The sequence below is a fragment of the Rhinoderma darwinii genome, unplaced genomic scaffold, assembly GCF_050947455.1.
Source record: "Rhinoderma darwinii isolate aRhiDar2 unplaced genomic scaffold, aRhiDar2.hap1 Scaffold_986, whole genome shotgun sequence".
NCBI classification, from domain to species: domain Eukaryota; kingdom Metazoa; phylum Chordata; class Amphibia; order Anura; family Rhinodermatidae; genus Rhinoderma; species Rhinoderma darwinii.
The window spans coordinates 548-22,177 of NW_027464560.1; the positions used below are offsets into that span (position 1 = coordinate 548).

At 47.7% G+C, this 21,630-nt stretch overlaps 15 non-coding genes across 15 annotated transcripts; all 15 read right to left on the bottom strand.

Moving 5' to 3' along the window:
* Positions 1–237: 237 nt before the first annotated feature.
* On the bottom strand, positions 238–428 carry LOC142734848 (U2 spliceosomal RNA). Its single transcript, XR_012880386.1, has one exon. It is a non-coding gene; the product is annotated as a U2 spliceosomal RNA (small nuclear RNA).
* Positions 429–1,725: 1,297 nt separating this feature from the next.
* Positions 1,726–1,916, bottom strand: LOC142734876 (U2 spliceosomal RNA). Its single transcript, XR_012880410.1, has one exon. It is a non-coding gene; the product is annotated as a U2 spliceosomal RNA (small nuclear RNA).
* A 1,280-nt stretch (positions 1,917–3,196) lies between these two features.
* LOC142734888 (U2 spliceosomal RNA) lies at positions 3,197–3,387 on the bottom strand. Its single transcript, XR_012880421.1, has one exon. It is a non-coding gene; the product is annotated as a U2 spliceosomal RNA (small nuclear RNA).
* A 1,288-nt stretch (positions 3,388–4,675) lies between these two features.
* LOC142734900 (U2 spliceosomal RNA) lies at positions 4,676–4,866 on the bottom strand. Its single transcript, XR_012880432.1, has one exon. It is a non-coding gene; the product is annotated as a U2 spliceosomal RNA (small nuclear RNA).
* A 1,296-nt stretch (positions 4,867–6,162) lies between these two features.
* On the bottom strand, positions 6,163–6,353 carry LOC142734861 (U2 spliceosomal RNA). The gene has a single exon (XR_012880398.1). It is a non-coding gene; the product is annotated as a U2 spliceosomal RNA (small nuclear RNA).
* Positions 6,354–7,637: 1,284 nt separating this feature from the next.
* On the bottom strand, positions 7,638–7,828 carry LOC142734912 (U2 spliceosomal RNA). The gene has a single exon (XR_012880443.1). It is a non-coding gene; the product is annotated as a U2 spliceosomal RNA (small nuclear RNA).
* A 1,292-nt stretch (positions 7,829–9,120) lies between these two features.
* Positions 9,121–9,311, bottom strand: LOC142734855 (U2 spliceosomal RNA). The gene has a single exon (XR_012880392.1). It is a non-coding gene; the product is annotated as a U2 spliceosomal RNA (small nuclear RNA).
* A 1,296-nt stretch (positions 9,312–10,607) lies between these two features.
* Positions 10,608–10,798, bottom strand: LOC142734866 (U2 spliceosomal RNA). The gene has a single exon (XR_012880401.1). It is a non-coding gene; the product is annotated as a U2 spliceosomal RNA (small nuclear RNA).
* A 1,288-nt stretch (positions 10,799–12,086) lies between these two features.
* On the bottom strand, positions 12,087–12,277 carry LOC142734867 (U2 spliceosomal RNA). Its single transcript, XR_012880402.1, has one exon. It is a non-coding gene; the product is annotated as a U2 spliceosomal RNA (small nuclear RNA).
* A 1,292-nt stretch (positions 12,278–13,569) lies between these two features.
* LOC142734868 (U2 spliceosomal RNA) lies at positions 13,570–13,760 on the bottom strand. Its single transcript, XR_012880403.1, has one exon. It is a non-coding gene; the product is annotated as a U2 spliceosomal RNA (small nuclear RNA).
* Positions 13,761–15,072: 1,312 nt separating this feature from the next.
* LOC142734869 (U2 spliceosomal RNA) lies at positions 15,073–15,263 on the bottom strand. The gene has a single exon (XR_012880404.1). It is a non-coding gene; the product is annotated as a U2 spliceosomal RNA (small nuclear RNA).
* Positions 15,264–16,544: 1,281 nt separating this feature from the next.
* On the bottom strand, positions 16,545–16,735 carry LOC142734870 (U2 spliceosomal RNA). The gene has a single exon (XR_012880405.1). It is a non-coding gene; the product is annotated as a U2 spliceosomal RNA (small nuclear RNA).
* Positions 16,736–18,019: 1,284 nt separating this feature from the next.
* LOC142734871 (U2 spliceosomal RNA) lies at positions 18,020–18,210 on the bottom strand. Its single transcript, XR_012880406.1, has one exon. It is a non-coding gene; the product is annotated as a U2 spliceosomal RNA (small nuclear RNA).
* A 1,296-nt stretch (positions 18,211–19,506) lies between these two features.
* On the bottom strand, positions 19,507–19,697 carry LOC142734872 (U2 spliceosomal RNA). The gene has a single exon (XR_012880407.1). It is a non-coding gene; the product is annotated as a U2 spliceosomal RNA (small nuclear RNA).
* Positions 19,698–21,011: 1,314 nt separating this feature from the next.
* On the bottom strand, positions 21,012–21,202 carry LOC142734862 (U2 spliceosomal RNA). The gene has a single exon (XR_012880399.1). It is a non-coding gene; the product is annotated as a U2 spliceosomal RNA (small nuclear RNA).
* Positions 21,203–21,630: the final 428 nt, after the last annotated feature.

A 21,630-nucleotide genomic window follows, 5' to 3' on the forward strand; every position in this document is an offset into this window, starting at 1 on the left:
AAGGTGAATGAGGTGTTCCAATGTGAAATGCCGGAAACACAGAAACACAGACGACACACAACAAGAGGTGGCAATCTATTCATTAATTGCATTTAATCAATGAGCTCATTATCACTCATGCATTGTCCAACAGGTGTTGAAATAATGGGATTAAAAGGGGAGATCCCTTCAGAAAGACAGAAACAATAGCAAAGACAAAAAACACTTTTGGAATCTGCTTTTAGTCAACACATAAGGAAAGGGTGCACCGGTCCTGGAAATACTGCAATACCAGGTCAATGCGTGGAGTGGACAGAGCAAGCTCTATTTCCATCTCCCTGTTCTAAAAATCCATTTAATATATGGTCCCCAGATAGGGGACGTATCAGATATTAAACTGATAAGAACAGATACTACACTTGATCTTAGCCAAAAGGCCGAGAAGCGATAACCCGAACGGGCCGCGCGTTGCCCGAGCCTGCCCGATACTGCTGTTCAGCCCTTGCAGCGATTCAGCCTACTTCTAGGCAATTCCATGGGGCCCTGCAGGCTCACACACTCACAGCTACACGGGAGGTGAATAAAGGCCGGAGAGGAAGCCAGACAGGATTTGCTTCTTTTGCTTGCACCACAATGCAGTGCTGAAAGAGGAGGAATCTACATAAAAACGCCTTCCTGGCAACGCCCAAATGCCCTGCTGCCATGCAGATAAACACTGGCAGCGGCAGCAAGTGCATGCCCACAGCCACCCCTTGTTCCTTCACACCTTGTATCAGCTGTAATCCAGTCCAGTCCAGTGCTGCCTGCTGAGCAGCACTGACCAACACTGCCTGGGCCCAGGCTTTTATCTCTGAGGCCCCATTATGATGTCAGAAAGCTGGCTCTGGAATCCTGAGGGCTCCACTATGACACGTGCAAAGTTCCGTCTGAACTTTATATAAGACGGTGAGGCTCAGTCAGTCACTCAGTGTTGCCTGAGAGGGCAACACTGCAACAGCCGGCCGCCAGGCTGTCTTTTTTTTGCACAGCTAGTTGCCTCCAGGAGGCCACAAGAGGGAGACAAGGGACTGCAAAATGGAAAATAGGCATCCACCAACTTTACAGACAACTTCTCCTTGCTCCTACAACCTCCATCCTTGCACAGTTTGTTATTCTTCTAGGTAACATAGTAACAAATCCAAATTGCTGCTCTCTTTGTAGGCAAGCAAGGCTTTGTTGCAACTGCAATTCTTACTTCTTCTTGAAATGTAGGGACGACAGTACATTCCATCACATCCATCTAGTGTACACAGGTAGGTCCATTGTGGCGGGCAGGCGAGCGGGCGGGCTGCTTTATTGGCTGTTTGCTGTTCCCCTACTCCACTCCACTATTTGACTGTTGTGCTGCAATCAATCAATCAATCAATCAATCAATCAATCAATCAATCAATCAATCAATCAATCAATCAGTGGCTGGCTCAGGTGCAGCTCTTTAACTTACCTAAAAGGGAGGGCGGAGAGAAGACAAGGAAGGTGAATGAGGTGTTCCAATGTGAAATGCCGGAAACACAGAAACACAGACGACACACAACAAGAGGTGGCAATCTATTCATTAATTGCATTTAATCAATGAGCTCATTATCACTCATGCATTGTCCAAAAGGTGTTGAAATAATGGGATTAAAAGGGGAGATCCCTTCAGAAAGACAGAAACAATAGCAAAGACAAAAAACACTTTTGGAATCTGCTTTTAGTCAACACATAAGGAAAGGGTGCACCGGTCCTGGAAATACTGCAATACCAGGTCAATGCGTGGAGTGGACAGAGCAAGCTCTATTTCCATCTCCCTGTTCTAAAAATCCATTTAATATATGGTCCCCAGATAGGGGACGTATCAGATATTAAACTGATAAGAACAGATACTACACTTGATCTTAGCCAAAAGGCCGAGAAGCGATAACCCGAACGGGCCGCGCGTTGCCCGAGCCTGCCCGATACTGCTGTTCAGCCCTTGCAGCGATTCAGCCTACTTCTAGGCAATTCCATGGGGCCCTGCAGGCTCACACACTCACAGCTACACGGGAGGTGAATAAAGGCCGGAGAGGAAGCCAGACAGGATTTGCTTCTTTTGCTTGCACCACAATGCAGTGCTGAAAGAGGAGGAATCTACATAAAAACGCCTTCCTGGCAACGCCCAAATGCCCTGCTGCCATGCAGATAAACACTGGCAGCGGCAGCAAGTGCATGCCCACAGCCACCCCTTGTTCCTTCACACCTTGTATCAGCTGTAATCCAGTCCAGTCCAGTGCTGCCTGCTGAGCAGCACTGACCAACACTGCCTGGGCCCAGGCTTTTATCTCTGAGGCCCCATTATGATGTCAGAAAGCTGGCTCTGGAATCCTGAGGGCTCCACTATGACACGTGCAAAGTTCCGTCTGAACTTTATATAAGACGGTGAGGCTCAGTCAGTCACTCAGTGTTGCCTGAGAGGGCAACACTGCAACAGCCGGCCGCCAGGCTGTCTTTTTTTTGCACAGCTAGTTGCCTCCAGGAGGCCACAAGAGGGAGACAAGGGACTGCAAAATGGAAAATAGGCATCCACCAACTTTACAGACAACTTCTCCTTGCTCCTACAACCTCCATCCTTGCACAGTTTGTTATTCTTCTAGGTAACATAGTAACAAATCCAAATTGCTGCTCTCTTTGTAGGCAAGCAAGGCTTTGTTGCAACTGCAATTCTTACTTCTTCTTGAAATGTAGGGACGACAGTACATTCCATCACATCCATCTAGTGTACACAGGTAGGTCCATTGTGGCGGGCAGGCGAGCGGGCGGGCTGCTTTATTGGCTGTTTGCTGTTCCCCTACTCCACTCCACTATTTGACTGTTGTGCTGCATCAATCAATCAATCAATCAATCAATCAATCAATCAATCAATCAGTGGCTGGCTCAGGTGCAGCTCTTTAACTTACCTAAAAGGGAGGGCGGAGAGAAGACAAGGAAGGTGAATGAGGTGTTCCAATGTGAAATGCCGGAAACACAGAAACACAGACGACACACAACAAGAGGTGGCAATCTATTCATTAATTGCATTTAATCAATGAGCTCATTATCACTCATGCATTGTCCAACAGGTGTTGAAATAATGGGATTAAAAGGGGAGATCCCTTCAGAAAGACAGAAACAATAGCAAAGACAAAAAACACTTTTGGAATCTGCTTTTAGTCAACACATAAGGAAAGGGTGCACCGGTCCTGGAAATACTGCAATACCAGGTCAATGCGTGGAGTGGACAGAGCAAGCTCTATTTCCATCTCCCTGTTCTAAAAATCCATTTAATATATGGTCCCCAGATAGGGGACGTATCAGATATTAAACTGATAAGAACAGATACTACACTTGATCTTAGCCAAAAGGCCGAGAAGCGATAACCCGAACGGGCCGCGCGTTGCCCGAGCCTGCCCGATACTGCTGTTCAGCCCTTGCAGCGATTCAGCCTACTTCTAGGCAATTCCATGGGGCCCTGCAGGCTCACACACTCACAGCTACACGGGAGGTGAATAAAGGCCGGAGAGGAAGCCAGACAGGATTTGCTTCTTTTGCTTGCACCACAATGCAGTGCTGAAAGAGGAGGAATCTACATAAAAACGCCTTCCTGGCAACGCCCAAATGCCCTGCTGCCATGCAGATAAACACTGGCAGCGGCAGCAAGTGCATGCCCACAGCCACCCCTTGTTCCTTCACACCTTGTATCAGCTGTAATCCAGTCCAGTCCAGTGCTGCCTGCTGAGCAGCACTGACCAACACTGCCTGGGCCCAGGCTTTTATCTCTGAGGCCCCATTATGATGTCAGAAAGCTGGCTCTGGAATCCTGAGGGCTCCACTATGACACGTGCAAAGTTCCGTCTGAACTTTATATAAGACGGTGAGGCTCAGTCAGTCACTCAGTGTTGCCTGAGAGGGCAACACTGCAACAGCCGGCCGCCAGGCTGTCTTTTTTTTGCACAGCTAGTTGCCTCCAGGAGGCCACAAGAGGGAGACAAGGGACTGCAAAATGGAAAATAGGCATCCACCAACTTTACAGACAACTTCTCCTTGCTCCTACAACCTCCATCCTTGCACAGTTTGTTATTCTTCTAGGTAACATAGTAACAAATCCAAATTGCTGCTCTCTTTGTAGGCAAGCAAGGCTTTGTTGCAACTGCAATTCTTACTTCTTCTTGAAATGTAGGGACGACAGTACATTCCATCACATCCATCTAGTGTACACAGGTAGGTCCATTGTGGCGGGCAGGCGAGCGGGCGGGCTGCTTTATTGGCTGTTTGCTGTTCCCCTACTCCACTCCACTATTTGACTGTTGTGCTGCATCAATCAATCAATCAATCAATCAATCAATCAATCAATCAATCAATCAATCAGTGGCTGGCTCAGGTGCAGCTCTTTAACTTACCTAAAAGGGAGGGCGGAGAGAAGACAAGGAAGGTGAATGAGGTGTTCCAATGTGAAATGCCGGAAACACAGAAACACAGACGACACACAACAAGAGGTGGCAATCTATTCATTAATTGCATTTAATCAATGAGCTCATTATCACTCATGCATTGTCCAACAGGTGTTGAAATAATGGGATTAAAAGGGGAGATCCCTTCAGAAAGACAGAAACAATAGCAAAGACAAAAAACACTTTTGGAATCTGCTTTTAGTCAACACATAAGGAAAGGGTGCACCGGTCCTGGAAATACTGCAATACCAGGTCAATGCGTGGAGTGGACAGAGCAAGCTCTATTTCCATCTCCCTGTTCTAAAAATCCATTTAATATATGGTCCCCAGATAGGGGACGTATCAGATATTAAACTGATAAGAACAGATACTACACTTGATCTTAGCCAAAAGGCCGAGAAGCGATAACCCGAACGGGCCGCGCGTTGCCCGAGCCTGCCCGATACTGCTGTTCAGCCCTTGCAGCGATTCAGCCTACTTCTAGGCAATTCCATGGGGCCCTGCAGGCTCACACACTCACAGCTACACGGGAGGTGAATAAAGGCCGGAGAGGAAGCCAGACAGGATTTGCTTCTTTTGCTTGCACCACAATGCAGTGCTGAAAGAGGAGGAATCTACATAAAAACGCCTTCCTGGCAACGCCCAAATGCCCTGCTGCCATGCAGATAAACACTGGCAGCGGCAGCAAGTGCATGCCCACAGCCACCCCTTGTTCCTTCACACCTTGTATCAGCTGTAATCCAGTCCAGTCCAGTGCTGCCTGCTGAGCAGCACTGACCAACACTGCCTGGGCCCAGGCTTTTATCTCTGAGGCCCCATTATGATGTCAGAAAGCTGGCTCTGGAATCCTGAGGGCTCCACTATGACACGTGCAAAGTTCCGTCTGAACTTTATATAAGACGGTGAGGCTCAGTCAGTCACTCAGTGTTGCCTGAGAGGGCAACACTGCAACAGCCGGCCGCCAGGCTGTCTTTTTTTTGCACAGCTAGTTGCCTCCAGGAGGCCACAAGAGGGAGACAAGGGACTGCAAAATGGAAAATAGGCATCCACCAACTTTACAGACAACTTCTCCTTGCTCCTACAACCTCCATCCTTGCACAGTTTGTTATTCTTCTAGGTAACATAGTAACAAATCCAAATTGCTGCTCTCTTTGTAGGCAAGCAAGGCTTTGTTGCAACTGCAATTCTTACTTCTTCTTGAAATGTAGGGACGACAGTACATTCCATCACATCCATCTAGTGTACACAGGTAGGTCCATTGTGGCGGGCAGGCGAGCGGGCGGGCTGCTTTATTGGCTGTTTGCTGTTCCCCTACTCCACTCCACTATTTGACTGTTGTGCTGCATCAATCAATCAATCAATCAATCAATCAATCAATCAATCAATCAATCAATCAATCAATCAGTGGCTGGCTCAGGTGCAGCTCTTTAACTTACCTAAAAGGGAGGGCGGAGAGAAGACAAGGAAGGTGAATGAGGTGTTCCAATGTGAAATGCCGGAAACACAGAAACACAGACGACACACAACAAGAGGTGGCAATCTATTCATTAATTGCATTTAATCAATGAGCTCATTATCACTCATGCATTGTCCAACAGGTGTTGAAATAATGGGATTAAAAGGGGAGATCCCTTCAGAAAGACAGAAACAATAGCAAAGACAAAAAACACTTTTGGAATCTGCTTTTAGTCAACACATAAGGAAAGGGTGCACCGGTCCTGGAAATACTGCAATACCAGGTCAATGCGTGGAGTGGACAGAGTAAGCTCTATTTCCATCTCCCTGTTCTAAAAATCCATTTAATATATGGTCCCCAGATAGGGGACGTATCAGATATTAAACTGATAAGAACAGATACTACACTTGATCTTAGCCAAAAGGCCGAGAAGCGATAACCCGAACGGGCCGCGCGTTGCCCGAGCCTGCCCGATACTGCTGTTCAGCCCTTGCAGCGATTCAGCCTACTTCTAGGCAATTCCATGGGGCCCTGCAGGCTCACACACTCACAGCTACACGGGAGGTGAATAAAGGCCGGAGAGGAAGCCAGACAGGATTTGCTTCTTTTGCTTGCACCACAATGCAGTGCTGAAAGAGGAGGAATCTACATAAAAACGCCTTCCTGGCAACGCCCAAATGCCCTGCTGCCATGCAGATAAACACTGGCAGCGGCAGCAAGTGCATGCCCACAGCCACCCCTTGTTCCTTCACACCTTGTATCAGCTGTAATCCAGTCCAGTCCAGTGCTGCCTGCTGAGCAGCACTGACCAACACTGCCTGGGCCCAGGCTTTTATCTCTGAGGCCCCATTATGATGTCAGAAAGCTGGCTCTGGAATCCTGAGGGCTCCACTATGACACGTGCAAAGTTCCGTCTGAACTTTATATAAGACGGTGAGGCTCAGTCAGTCACTCAGTGTTGCCTGAGAGGGCAACACTGCAACAGCCGGCCGCCAGGCTGTCTTTTTTTTGCACAGCTAGTTGCCTCCAGGAGGCCACAAGAGGGAGACAAGGGACTGCAAAATGGAAAATAGGCATCCACCAACTTTACAGACAACTTCTCCTTGCTCCTACAACCTCCATCCTTGCACAGTTTGTTATTCTTCTAGGTAACATAGTAACAAATCCAAATTGCTGCTCTCTTTGTAGGCAAGCAAGGCTTTGTTGCAACTGCAATTCTTACTTCTTCTTGAAATGTAGGGACGACAGTACATTCCATCACATCCATCTAGTGTACACAGGTAGGTCCATTGTGGCGGGCAGGCGAGCGGGCGGGCTGCTTTATTGGCTGTTTGCTGTTCCCCTACTCCACTCCACTATTTGACTGTTGTGCTGCATCAATCAATCAATCAATCAATCAATCAATCAATCAATCAATCAATCAGTGGCTGGCTCAGGTGCAGCTCTTTAACTTACCTAAAAGGGAGGGCGGAGAGAAGACAAGGAAGGTGAATGAGGTGTTCCAATGTGAAATGCCGGAAACACAGAAACACAGACGACACACAACAAGAGGTGGCAATCTATTCATTAATTGCATTTAATCAATGAGCTCATTATCACTCATGCATTGTCCAAAAGGTGTTGAAATAATGGGATTAAAAGGGGAGATCCCTTCAGAAAGACAGAAACAATAGCAAAGACAAAAAACACTTTTGGAATCTGCTTTTAGTCAACACATAAGGAAAGGGTGCACCGGTCCTGGAAATACTGCAATACCAGGTCAATGCGTGGAGTGGACAGAGCAAGCTCTATTTCCATCTCCCTGTTCTAAAAATCCATTTAATATATGGTCCCCAGATAGGGGACGTATCAGATATTAAACTGATAAGAACAGATACTACACTTGATCTTAGCCAAAAGGCCGAGAAGCGATAACCCGAACGGGCCGCGCGTTGCCCGAGCCTGCCCGATACTGCTGTTCAGCCCTTGCAGCGATTCAGCCTACTTCTAGGCAATTCCATGGGGCCCTGCAGGCTCACACACTCACAGCTACACGGGAGGTGAATAAAGGCCGGAGAGGAAGCCAGACAGGATTTGCTTCTTTTGCTTGCACCACAATGCAGTGCTGAAAGAGGAGGAATCTACATAAAAACGCCTTCCTGGCAATGCCCAAATGCCCTGCTGCCATGCAGATAAACACTGGCAGCGGCAGCAAGTGCATGCCCACAGCCACCCCTTGTTCCTTCACACCTTGTATCAGCTGTAATCCAGTCCAGTCCAGTGCTGCCTGCTGAGCAGCACTGACCAACACTGCCTGGGCCCAGGCTTTTATCTCTGAGGCCCCATTATGATGTCAGAAAGCTGGCTCTGGAATCCTGAGGGCTCCACTATGACACGTGCAAAGTTCCGTCTGAACTTTATATAAGACGGTGAGGCTCAGTCAGTCACTCAGTGTTGCCTGAGAGGGCAACACTGCAACAGCCGGCCGCCAGGCTGTCTTTTTTTTGCACAGCTAGTTGCCTCCAGGAGGCCACAAGAGGGAGACAAGGGACTGCAAAATGGAAAATAGGCATCCACCAACTTTACAGACAACTTCTCCTTGCTCCTACAACCTCCATCCTTGCACAGTTTGTTATTCTTCTAGGTAACATAGTAACAAATCCAAATTGCTGCTCTCTTTGTAGGCAAGCAAGGCTTTGTTGCAACTGCAATTCTTACTTCTTCTTGAAATGTAGGGACGACAGTACATTCCATCACATCCATCTAGTGTACACAGGTAGGTCCATTGTGGCGGGCAGGCGAGCGGGCGGGCTGCTTTATTGGCTGTTTGCTGTTCCCCTACTCCACTCCACTATTTGACTGTTGTGCTGCATCAATCAATCAATCAATCAATCAATCAATCAATCAATCAATCAATCAATCAATCAGTGGCTGGCTCAGGTGCAGCTCTTTAACTTACCTAAAAGGGAGGGCGGAGAGAAGACAAGGAAGGTGAATGAGGTGTTCCAATGTGAAATGCCGGAAACACAGAAACACAGACGACACACAACAAGAGGTGGCAATCTATTCATTAATTGCATTTAATCAATGAGCTCATTATCACTCATGCATTGTCCAACAGGTGTTGAAATAATGGGATTAAAAGGGGAGATCCCTTCAGAAAGACAGAAACAATAGCAAAGACAAAAAACACTTTTGGAATCTGCTTTTAGTCAACACATAAGGAAAGGGTGCACCGGTCCTGGAAATACTGCAATACCAGGTCAATGCGTGGAGTGGACAGAGCAAGCTCTATTTCCATCTCCCTGTTCTAAAAATCCATTTAATATATGGTCCCCAGATAGGGGACGTATCAGATATTAAACTGATAAGAACAGATACTACACTTGATCTTAGCCAAAAGGCCGAGAAGCGATAACCCGAACGGGCCGCGCGTTGCCCGAGCCTGCCCGATACTGCTGTTCAGCCCTTGCAGCGATTCAGCCTACTTCTAGGCAATTCCATGGGGCCCTGCAGGCTCACACACTCACAGCTACACGGGAGGTGAATAAAGGCCGGAGAGGAAGCCAGACAGGATTTGCTTCTTTTGCTTGCACCACAATGCAGTGCTGAAAGAGGAGGAATCTACATAAAAACGCCTTCCTGGCAACGCCCAAATGCCCTGCTGCCATGCAGATAAACACTGGCAGCGGCAGCAAGTGCATGCCCACAGCCACCCCTTGTTCCTTCACACCTTGTATCAGCTGTAATCCAGTCCAGTCCAGTGCTGCCTGCTGAGCAGCACTGACCAACACTGCCTGGGCCCAGGCTTTTATCTCTGAGGCCCCATTATGATGTCAGAAAGCTGGCTCTGGAATCCTGAGGGCTCCACTATGACACGTGCAAAGTTCCGTCTGAACTTTATATAAGACGGTGAGGCTCAGTCAGTCACTCAGTGTTGCCTGAGAGGGCAACACTGCAACAGCCGGCCGCCAGGCTGTCTTTTTTTTGCACAGCTAGTTGCCTCCAGGAGGCCACAAGAGGGAGACAAGGGACTGCAAAATGGAAAATAGGCATCCACCAACTTTACAGACAACTTCTCCTTGCTCCTACAACCTCCATCCTTGCACAGTTTGTTATTCTTCTAGGTAACATAGTAACAAATCCAAATTGCTGCTCTCTTTGTAGGCAAGCAAGGCTTTGTTGCAACTGCAATTCTTACTTCTTCTTGAAATGTAGGGACGACAGTACATTCCATCACATCCATCTAGTGTACACAGGTAGGTCCATTGTGGCGGGCAGGCGAGCGGGCGGGCTGCTTTATTGGCTGTTTGCTGTTCCCCTACTCCACTCCACTATTTGACTGTTGTGCTGCATCAATCAATCAATCAATCAATCAATCAATCAATCAATCAATCAATCAATCAATCAATCAGTGGCTGGCTCAGGTGCAGCTCTTTAACTTACCTAAAAGGGAGGGCGGAGAGAAGACAAGGAAGGTGAATGAGGTGTTCCAATGTGAAATGCCGGAAACACAGAAACACAGACGACACACAACAAGAGGTGGCAATCTATTCATTAATTGCATTTAATCAATGAGCTCATTATCACTCATGCATTGTCCAACAGGTGTTGAAATAATGGGATTAAAAGGGGAGATCCCTTCAGAAAGACAGAAACAATAGCAAAGACAAAAAACACTTTTGGAATCTGCTTTTAGTCAACACATAAGGAAAGGGTGCACCGGTCCTGGAAATACTGCAATACCAGGTCAATGCGTGGAGTGGACAGAGCAAGCTCTATTTCCATCTCCCTGTTCTAAAAATCCATTTAATATATGGTCCCCAGATAGGGGACGTATCAGATATTAAACTGATAAGAACAGATACTACACTTGATCTTAGCCAAAAGGCCGAGAAGCGATAACCCGAACGGGCCGCGCGTTGCCCGAGCCTGCCCGATACTGCTGTTCAGCCCTTGCAGCGATTCAGCCTACTTCTAGGCAATTCCATGGGGCCCTGCAGGCTCACACACTCACAGCTACACGGGAGGTGAATAAAGGCCGGAGAGGAAGCCAGACAGGATTTGCTTCTTTTGCTTGCACCACAATGCAGTGCTGAAAGAGGAGGAATCTACATAAAAACGCCTTCCTGGCAACGCCCAAATGCCCTGCTGCCATGCAGATAAACACTGGCAGCGGCAGCAAGTGCATGCCCACAGCCACCCCTTGTTCCTTCACACCTTGTATCAGCTGTAATCCAGTCCAGTCCAGTGCTGCCTGCTGAGCAGCACTGACCAACACTGCCTGGGCCCAGGCTTTTATCTCTGAGGCCCCATTATGATGTCAGAAAGCTGGCTCTGGAATCCTGAGGGCTCCACTATGACACGTGCAAAGTTCCGTCTGAACTTTATATAAGACGGTGAGGCTCAGTCAGTCACTCAGTGTTGCCTGAGAGGGCAACACTGCAACAGCCGGCCGCCAGGCTGTCTTTTTTTTGCACAGCTAGTTGCCTCCAGGAGGCCACAAGAGGGAGACAAGGGACTGCAAAATGGAAAATAGGCATCCACCAACTTTACAGACAACTTCTCCTTGCTCCTACAACCTCCATCCTTGCACAGTTTGTTATTCTTCTAGGTAACATAGTAACAAATCCAAATTGCTGCTCTCTTTGTAGGCAAGCAAGGCTTTGTTGCAACTGCAATTCTTACTTCTTCTTGAAATGTAGGGACGACAGTACATTCCATCACATCCATCTAGTGTACACAGGTAGGTCCATTGTGGCGGGCAGGCGAGCGGGCGGGCTGCTTTATTGGCTGTTTGCTGTTCCCCTACTCCACTCCACTATTTGACTGTTGTGCTGCATCAATCAATCAATCAATCAATCAATCAATCAATCAATCAATCAATCAATCAGTGGCTGGCTCAGGTGCAGCTCTTTAACTTACCTAAAAGGGAGGGCGGAGAGAAGACAAGGAAGGTGAATGAGGTGTTCCAATGTGAAATGCCGGAAACACAGAAACACAGACGACACACAACAAGAGGTGGCAATCTATTCATTAATTGCATTTAATCAATGAGCTCATTATCACTCATGCATTGTCCAACAGGTGTTGAAATAATGGGATTAAAAGGGGAGATCCCTTCAGAAAGACAGAAACAATAGCAAAGACAAAAAACACTTTTGGAATCTGCTTTTAGTCAACACATAAGGAAAGGGTGCACCGGTCCTGGAAATACTGCAATACCAGGTCAATGCGTGGAGTGGACAGAGCAAGCTCTATTTCCATCTCCCTGTTCTAAAAATCCATTTAATATATGGTCCCCAGATAGGGGACGTATCAGATATTAAACTGATAAGAACAGATACTACACTTGATCTTAGCCAAAAGGCCGAGAAGCGATAACCCGAACGGGCCGCGCGTTGCCCGAGCCTGCCCGATACTGCTGTTCAGCCCTTGCAGCGATTCAGCCTACTTCTAGGCAATTCCATGGGGCCCTGCAGGCTCACACACTCACAGCTACACGGGAGGTGAATAAAGGCCGGAGAGGAAGCCAGACAGGATTTGCTTCTTTTGCTTGCACCACAATGCAGTGCTGAAAGAGGAGGAATCTACATAAAAACGCCTTCCTGGCAACGCCCAAATGCCCTGCTGCCATGCAGATAAACACTGGCAGCGGCAGCAAGTGCATGCCCACAGCCACCCCTTGTTCCTTCACACCTTGTATCAGCTGTAATCCAGTCCAGTCCAGTGCTGCCTGCTGAGCAGCACTGACCAACACTGCCTGGGCCCAGGCTTTTATCTCTGAGGCCCCATTATGATGTCAGAAAGCTGGCTCTGGAATCCTGAGGGCTCCACTATGACACGTGCAAAGTTCCGTCTGAACTTTATATAAGACGGTGAGGCTCAGTCAGTCACTCAGTGTTGCCTGAGAGGGCAACACTGCAACAGCCGGCCGCCAGGCTGTCTTTTTTTTGCACAGCTAGTTGCCTCCAGGAGGCCACAAGAGGGAGACAAGGGACTGCAAAATGGAAAATAGGCATCCACCAACTTTACAGACAACTTCTCCTTGCTCCTACAACCTCCATCCTTGCACAGTTTGTTATTCTTCTAGGTAACATAGTAACAAATCCAAATTGCTGCTCTCTTTGTAGGCAAGCAAGGCTTTGTTGCAACTGCAATTCTTACTTCTTCTTGAAATGTAGGGACGACAGTACATTCCATCACATCCATCTAGTGTACACAGGTAGGTCCATTGTGGCGGGCAGGCGAGCGGGCGGGCTGCTTTATTGGCTGTTTGCTGTTCCCCTACTCCACTCCACTATTTGACTGTTGTGCTGCATCAATCAATCAATCAATCAATCAATCAATCAATCAATCAATCAATCAATCAATCAGTGGCTGGCTCAGGTGCAGCTCTTTAACTTACCTAAAAGGGAGGGCGGAGAGAAGACAAGGAAGGTGAATGAGGTGTTCCAATGTGAAATGCCGGAAACACAGAAACACAGACGACACACAACAAGAGGTGGCAATCTATTCATTAATTGCATTTAATCAATGAGCTCATTATCACTCATGCATTGTCCAACAGGTGTTGAAATAATGGGATTAAAAGGGGAGATCCCTTCAGAAAGACAGAAACAATAGCAAAGACAAAAAACACTTTTGGAATCTGCTTTTAGTCAACACATAAGGAAAGGGTGCACCGGTCCTGGAAATACTGCAATACCAGGTCAATGCGTGGAGTGGACAGAGCAAGCTCTATTTCCATCTCCCTGTTCTAAAAATCCATTTAATATATGGTCCCCAGATAGGGGACGTATCAGATATTAAACTGATAAGAACAGATACTACACTTGATCTTAGCCAAAAGGCCGAGAAGCGATAACCCGAACGGGCCGCGCGTTGCCCGAGCCTGCCCGATACTGCTGTTCAGCCCTTGCAGCGATTCAGCCTACTTCTAGGCAATTCCATGGGGCCCTGCAGGCTCACACACTCACAGCTACACGGGAGGTGAATAAAGGCCGGAGAGGAAGCCAGACAGGATTTGCTTCTTTTGCTTGCACCACAATGCAGTGCTGAAAGAGGAGGAATCTACATAAAAACGCCTTCCTGGCAACGCCCAAATGCCCTGCTGCCATGCAGATAAACACTGGCAGCGGCAGCAAGTGCATGCCCACAGCCACCCCTTGTTCCTTCACACCTTGTATCAGCTGTAATCCAGTCCAGTCCAGTGCTGCCTGCTGAGCAGCACTGACCAACACTGCCTGGGCCCAGGCTTTTATCTCTGAGGCCCCATTATGATGTCAGAAAGCTGGCTCTGGAATCCTGAGGGCTCCACTATGACACGTGCAAAGTTCCGTCTGAACTTTATATAAGACGGTGAGGCTCAGTCAGTCACTCAGTGTTGCCTGAGAGGGCAACACTGCAACAGCCGGCCGCCAGGCTGTCTTTTTTTTGCACAGCTAGTTGCCTCCAGGAGGCCACAAGAGGGAGACAAGGGACTGCAAAATGGAAAATAGGCATCCACCAACTTTACAGACAACTTCTCCTTGCTCCTACAACCTCCATCCTTGCACAGTTTGTTATTCTTCTAGGTAACATAGTAACAAATCCAAATTGCTGCTCTCTTTGTAGGCAAGCAAGGCTTTGTTGCAACTGCAATTCTTACTTCTTCTTGAAATGTAGGGATGACAGTACATTCCATCACATCCATCTAGTGTACACAGGTAGGTCCATTGTGGCGGGCAGGCGAGCGGGCGGGCTGCTTTATTGGCTGTTTGCTGTTCCCCTACTCCACTCCACTATTTGACTGTTGTGCTGCATCAATCAATCAATCAATCAATCAATCAATCAATCAATCAATCAATCAATCAATCAATCAATCAATCAATCAATCAGTGGCTGGCTCAGGTGCAGCTCTTTAACTTACCTAAAAGGGAGGGCGGAGAGAAGACAAGGAAGGTGAATGAGGTGTTCCAATGTGAAATGCCGGAAACACAGAAACACAGACGACACACAACAAGAGGTGGCAATCTATTCATTAATTGCATTTAATCAATGAGCTCATTATCACTCATGCATTGTCCAACAGGTGTTGAAATAATGGGATTAAAAGGGGAGATCCCTTCAGAAAGACAGAAACAATAGCAAAGACAAAAAACACTTTTGGAATCTGCTTTTAGTCAACACATAAGGAAAGGGTGCACCGGTCCTGGAAATACTGCAATACCAGGTCAATGCGTGGAGTGGACAGAGCAAGCTCTATTTCCATCTCCCTGTTCTAAAAATCCATTTAATATATGGTCCCCAGATAGGGGACGTATCAGATATTAAACTGATAAGAACAGATACTACACTTGATCTTAGCCAAAAGGCCGAGAAGCGATAACCCGAACGGGCCGCGCGTTGCCCGAGCCTGCCCGATACTGCTGTTCAGCCCTTGCAGCGATTCAGCCTACTTCTAGGCAATTCCATGGGGCCCTGCAGGCTCACACACTCACAGCTACACGGGAGGTGAATAAAGGCCGGAGAGGAAGCCAGACAGGATTTGCTTCTTTTGCTTGCACCACAATGCAGTGCTGAAAGAGGAGGAATCTACATAAAAACGCCTTCCTGGCAACGCCCAAATGCCCTGCTGCCATGCAGATAAACACTGGCAGCGGCAGCAAGTGCATGCCCACAGCCACCCCTTGTTCCTTCACACCTTGTATCAGCTGTAATCCAGTCCAGTCCAGTGCTGCCTGCTGAGCAGCACTGACCAACACTGCCTGGGCCCAGGCTTTTATCTCTGAGGCCCCATTATGATGTCAGAAAGCTGGCTCTGGAATCGTGAGGGCTCCACTATGACACGTGCAAAGTTCCGTCTGAACTTTATATAAGACGGTGAGGCTCAGTCAGTCACTCAGTGTTGCCTGAGAGGGCAACACTGCAACAGCCGGCCGCCAGGCTGTCTTTTTTTTGCACAGCTAGTTGCCTCCAGGAGGCCACAAGAGGGAGACAAGGGACTGCAAAATGGAAAATAGGCATCCACCAACTTTACAGACAACTTCTCCTTGCTCCTACAACCTCCATCCTTGCACAGTTTGTTATTCTTCTAGGTAACATAGTAACAAATCCAAATTGCTGCTCTCTTTGTAGGCAAGCAAGGCTTTGTTGCAACTGCAATTCTTACTTCTTCTTGAAATGTAGGGACGACAGTACATTCCATCACATCGGTAGGTCCATTGTGGCGGGCAGGCGAGCGGGCGGGCTGCTTTATTGGCTGTTTGCTGTTCCCCTACTCCACTCCACTATTTGACTGTTGTGCTGCATCAATCAATCAATCAATCAATCAATCAATCAATCAATCAATCAATCAATCAATCAATCAGTGGCTGGCTCAGGTGCAGCTCTTTAACTTACCTAAAAGGGAGGGCGGAGAGAAGACAAGGAAGGTGAATGAGGTGTTCCAATGTGAAATGCCGGAAACACAGAAACACAGACGACACACAACAAGAGGTGGCAATCTATTCATTAATTGCATTTAATCAATGAGCTCATTATCACTCATGCATTGTCCAACAGGTGTTGAAATAATGGGATTAAAAGGGGAGATCCCTTCAGAAAGACAGAAACAATAGCAAAGACAAAAAACACTTTTGGAATCTGCTTTTAGTCAACACATAAGGAAAGGGTGCACCGGTCCTGGAAATACTGCAATACCAGGTCAATGCGTGGAGTGGACAGAGCAAGCTCTATTTCCATCTCCCTGTTCTAAAAATCCATTTAATATATGGTCCCCAGATAGGGGACGTATCAGATATTAAACTGATAAGAACAGATACTACACTTGATCTTAGCCAAAAGGCCGAGAAGCGATAACCCGAACGGGCCGCGCGTTGCCCGAGCCTGCCCGATACTGCTGTTCAGCCCTTGCAGCGATTCAGCCTACTTCTAGGCAATTCCATGGGGCCCTGCAGGCTCACACACTCACAGCTACACGGGAGGTGAATAAAGGCCGGAGAGGAAGCCAGACAGGATTTGCTTCTTTTGCTTGCACCACAATGCAGTGCTGAAAGAGGAGGAATCTACATAAAAACGCCTTCCTGGCAACGCCCAAATGCCCTGCTGCCATGCAGATAAACACTGGCAGCGGCAGCAAGTGCATGCCCACAGCCACCCCTTGTTCCTTCACACCTTGTATCAGCTGTAATCCAGTCCAGTCCAGTGCTGCCTGCTGAGCAGCACTGACCAACACTGCCTGGGCCCAGGCTTTTATCTCTGAGGCCCCATTATGATGTCAGAAAGCTGGCTCTGGAATCCTGAGGGCTCCACTATGACACGTGCAAAGTTCCGTCTGAACTTTATATAAGACGGTGAGGCTCAGTCAGTCACTCAGTGTTGCCTGAGAGGGCAACACTGCAACAGCCGGCCGCCAGGCTGTCTTTTTTTTGCACAGCTAGTTGCCTCCAGGAGGCCACAAGAGGGAGACAAGGGACTGCAAAATGGAAAATAGGCATCCACCAACTTTACAGACAACTTCTCCTTGCTCCTACAACCTCCATCCTTGCACAGTTTGTTATTCTTCTAGGTAACATAGTAACAAATCCAAATTGCTGCTCTCTTTGTAGGCAAGCAAGGCTTTGTTGCAACTGCAATTCTTACTTCTTCTTGAAATGTAGGGACGACAGTACATTCCATCACATCCATCTAGTGTACACAGGTAGGTCCATTGTGGCGGGCAGGCGAGCGGGCTGCTTTATTGGCTGTTTGCTGTTCCCCTACTCCACTCCACTATTTGACTGTTGTGCTGCATCAATCAATCAATCAATCAATCAATCAATCAATCAATCAATCAATCAATCAGTGGCTGGCTCAGGTGCAGCTCTTTAACTTACCTAAAAGGGAGGGCGGAGAGAAGACAAGGAAGGTGAATGAGGTGTTCCAATGTGAAATGCCGGAAACACAGAAACACAGACGACACACAACAAGAGGTGGCAATCTATTCATTAATTGCATTTAATCAATGAGCTCATTATCACTCATGCATTGTCCAACAGGTGTTGAAATAATGGGATTAAAAGGGGAGATCCCTTCAGAAAGACAGAAACAATAGCAAAGACAAAAAACACTTTTGGAATCTGCTTTTAGTCAACACATAAGGAAAGGGTGCACCGGTCCTGGAAATACTGCAATACCAGGTCAATGCGTGGAGTGGACAGAGCAAGCTCTATTTCCATCTCCCTGTTCTAAAAATCCATTTAATATATGGTCCCCAGATAGGGGACGTATCAGATATTAAACTGATAAGAACAGATACTACACTTGATCTTAGCCAAAAGGCCGAGAAGCGATAACCCGAACGGGCCGCGCGTTGCCCGAGCCTGCCCGATACTGCTGTTCAGCCCTTGCAGCGATTCAGCCTACTTCTAGGCAATTCCATGGGGCCCTGCAGGCTCACACACTCACAGCTACACGGGAGGTGAATAAAGGCCGGAGAGGAAGCCAGACAGGATTTGCTTCTTTTGCTTGCACCACAATGCAGTGCTGAAAGAGGAGGAATCTACATAAAAACGCCTTCCTGGCAACGCCCAAATGCCCTGCTGCCATGCAGATAAACACTGGCAGCGGCAGCAAGTGCATGCCCACAGCCACCCCTTGTTCCTTCACACCTTGTATCAGCTGTAATCCAGTCCAGTCCAGTGCTGCCTGCTGAGCAGCACTGACCAACACTGCCTGGGCCCAGGCTTTTATCTCTGAGGCCCCATTATGATGTCAGAAAGCTGGCTCTGGAATCCTGAGGGCTCCACTATGACACGTGCAAAGTTCCGTCTGAACTTTATATAAGACGGTGAGGCTCAGTCAGTCACTCAGTGTTGCCTGAGAGGGCAACACTGCAACAGCCGGCCGCCAGGCTGTCTTTTTTTTGCACAGCTAGTTGCCTCCAGGAGGCCACAAGAGGGAGACAAGGGACTGCAAAATGGAAAATAGGCATCCACCAACTTTACAGACAACTTCTCCTTGCTCCTACAACCTCCATCCTTGCACAGTTTGTTATTCTTCTAGGTAACATAGTAACAAATCCAAATTGCTGCTCTCTTTGTAGGCAAGCAAGGCTTTGTTGCAACTGCAATTCTTACTTCTTCTTGAAATGTAGGGACGACAGTACATTCCATCACATCCATCTAGTGTACACAGGTAGGTCCATTGTGGCGGGCAGGCGAGCGGGCGGGCTGCTTTATTGGCTGTTTGCTGTTCCCCTACTCCACTCCACTATTTGACTGTTGTGCTGCATCAATCAATCAATCAATCAATCAATCAATCAATCAATCAATCAATCAATCAATCAATCAGTGGCTGGCTCAGGTGCAGCTCTTTAACTTACCTAAAAGGGAGGGCGGAGAGAAGACAAGGAAGGTGAATGAGGTGTTCCAATGTGAAATGCCGGAAACACAGAAACACAGACGACACACAACAAGAGGTGGCAATCTATTCATTAATTGCATTTAATCAATGAGCTCATTATCACTCATGCATTGTCCAACAGGTGTTGAAATAATGGGATTAAAAGGGGAGATCCCTTCAGAAAGACAGAAACAATAGCAAAGACAAAAAACACTTTTGGAATCTGCTTTTAGTCAACACATAAGGAAAGGGTGCACCGGTCCTGGAAATACTGCAATACCAGGTCAATGCGTGGAGTGGACAGAGCAAGCTCTATTTCCATCTCCCTGTTCTAAAAATCCATTTAATATATGGTCCCCAGATAGGGGACGTATCAGATATTAAACTGATAAGAACAGATACTACACTTGATCTTAGCCAAAAGGCCGAGAAGCGATAACCCGAACGGGCCGCGCGTTGCCCGAGCCTGCCCGATACTGCTGTTCAGCCCTTGCAGCGATTCAGCCTACTTCTAGGCAATTCCATGGGGCCCTGCAGGCTCACACACTCACAGCTACACGGGAGGTGAATAAAGGCCGGAGAGGAAGCCAGACAGGATTTGCTTCTTTTGCTTGCACCACAATGCAGTGCTGAAAGAGGAGGAATCTACATAAAAACGCCTTCCTGGCAACGCCCAAATGCCCTGCTGCCATGCAGATAAACACTGGCAGCGGCAGCAAGTGCATGCCCACAGCCACCCCTTGTTCCTTCACACCTTGTATCAGCTGTAATCCAGTCCAGTCCAGTGCTGCCTGCTGAGCAGCACTGACCAACACTGCCTGGGCCCAGGCTTTTATCTCTGAGGCCCCATTATGATTTCAGAAAGCTGGCTCTGGAATCCTGAGGGCTCCACTATGACACGTGCAAAGTTCCGTCTGAACTTTATATAAGACGGTGAGGCTCAGTCAGTCACTCAGTGTTGCCTGAGAGGGCAACACTGCAACAGCCGGCCGCCAGGCTGTCTTTTTTTTGCACAGCTAGTTGCCTCCAGGAGGCCACAAGAGGGAGACAAGGGACTGCAAAATGGAAAATAGGCATCCACCAACTTTACAGACAACTTCTCCTTGCTCCTACAACCTCCATCCTTGCACAGTTTGTTATTCTTCTAGGTAACATAGTAACAAATCCAAATTGCTGCTCTCTTTGTAGGCAAGCAAGGCTTTGTTGCAACTGCAATTCTTACTTCTTCTTGAAATGTAGGGACGACAGTACATTCCATCACATCCATCTAGTGTACACAGGTAGGTCCATTGTGGCGGGCAGGCGAGCGGGCGGGCTGCTTTATTGGCTGTTTGCTGTTCCCCTACTCCACTCCACTATTTGACTGTTGTGCTGCATCAATCAATCAATCAATCAATCAATCAATCAATCAATCAATCAATCAATCATCATCAATCAATCAATCAATCAATCAGTGGCTGGCTCAGGTGCAGCTCTTTAACTTACCTAAAAGGGAGGGCGGAGAGAAGACAAGGAAGGTGAATGAGGTGTTCCAATGTGAAATGCCGGAAACACAGAAACACAGACGACACACAACAAGAGGTGGCAATCTATTCATTAATTGCATTTAATCAATGAGCTCATTATCACTCATGCATTGTCCAACAGGTGTTGAAATAATGGGATTAAAAGGGGAGATCCCTTCAGAAAGACAGAAACAATAGCAAAGACAAAAAACACTTTTGGAATCTGCTTTTAGTCAACACATAAGGAAAGGGTGCACCGGTCCTGGAAATACTGCAATACCAGGTCAATGCGTGGAGTGGACAGAGCAAGCTCTATTTCCATCTCCCTGTTCTAAAAATCCATTTAATATATGGTCCCGAGATAGGGGACGTATCAGATATTAAACTGATAAGAACAGATACTACACTTGATCTTAGCCAAAAGGCCGAGAAGCGATAACCCGAACGGGCCGCGCGTTGCCCGAGCCTGCCCGATACTGCTGTTCAGCCCTTGCAGCGATTCAGCCTACTTCTAGGCAATTCCATGGGGCCCTGCAGGCTCACACACTCACAGCTACACGGGAGGTGAATAAAGGCCGGAGAGGAAGCCAGACAGGATTTGCTTCTTTTGCTTGCACCACAATGCAGTGCTGAAAGAGGAGGAATCTACATAAAAACGCCTTCCTGGCAACGCCCAAATGCCCTGCTGCCATGCAGATAAACACTGGCAGCGGCAGCAAGTGCATGCCCACAGCCACCCCTTGTTCCTTCACACCTTGTATCAGCTGTAATCCAGTCCAGTCCAGTGCTGCCTGCTGAGCAGCACTGACCAACACTGCCTGGGCCCAGGCTTTTATCTCTGAGGCCCCATTATGATGTCAGAAAG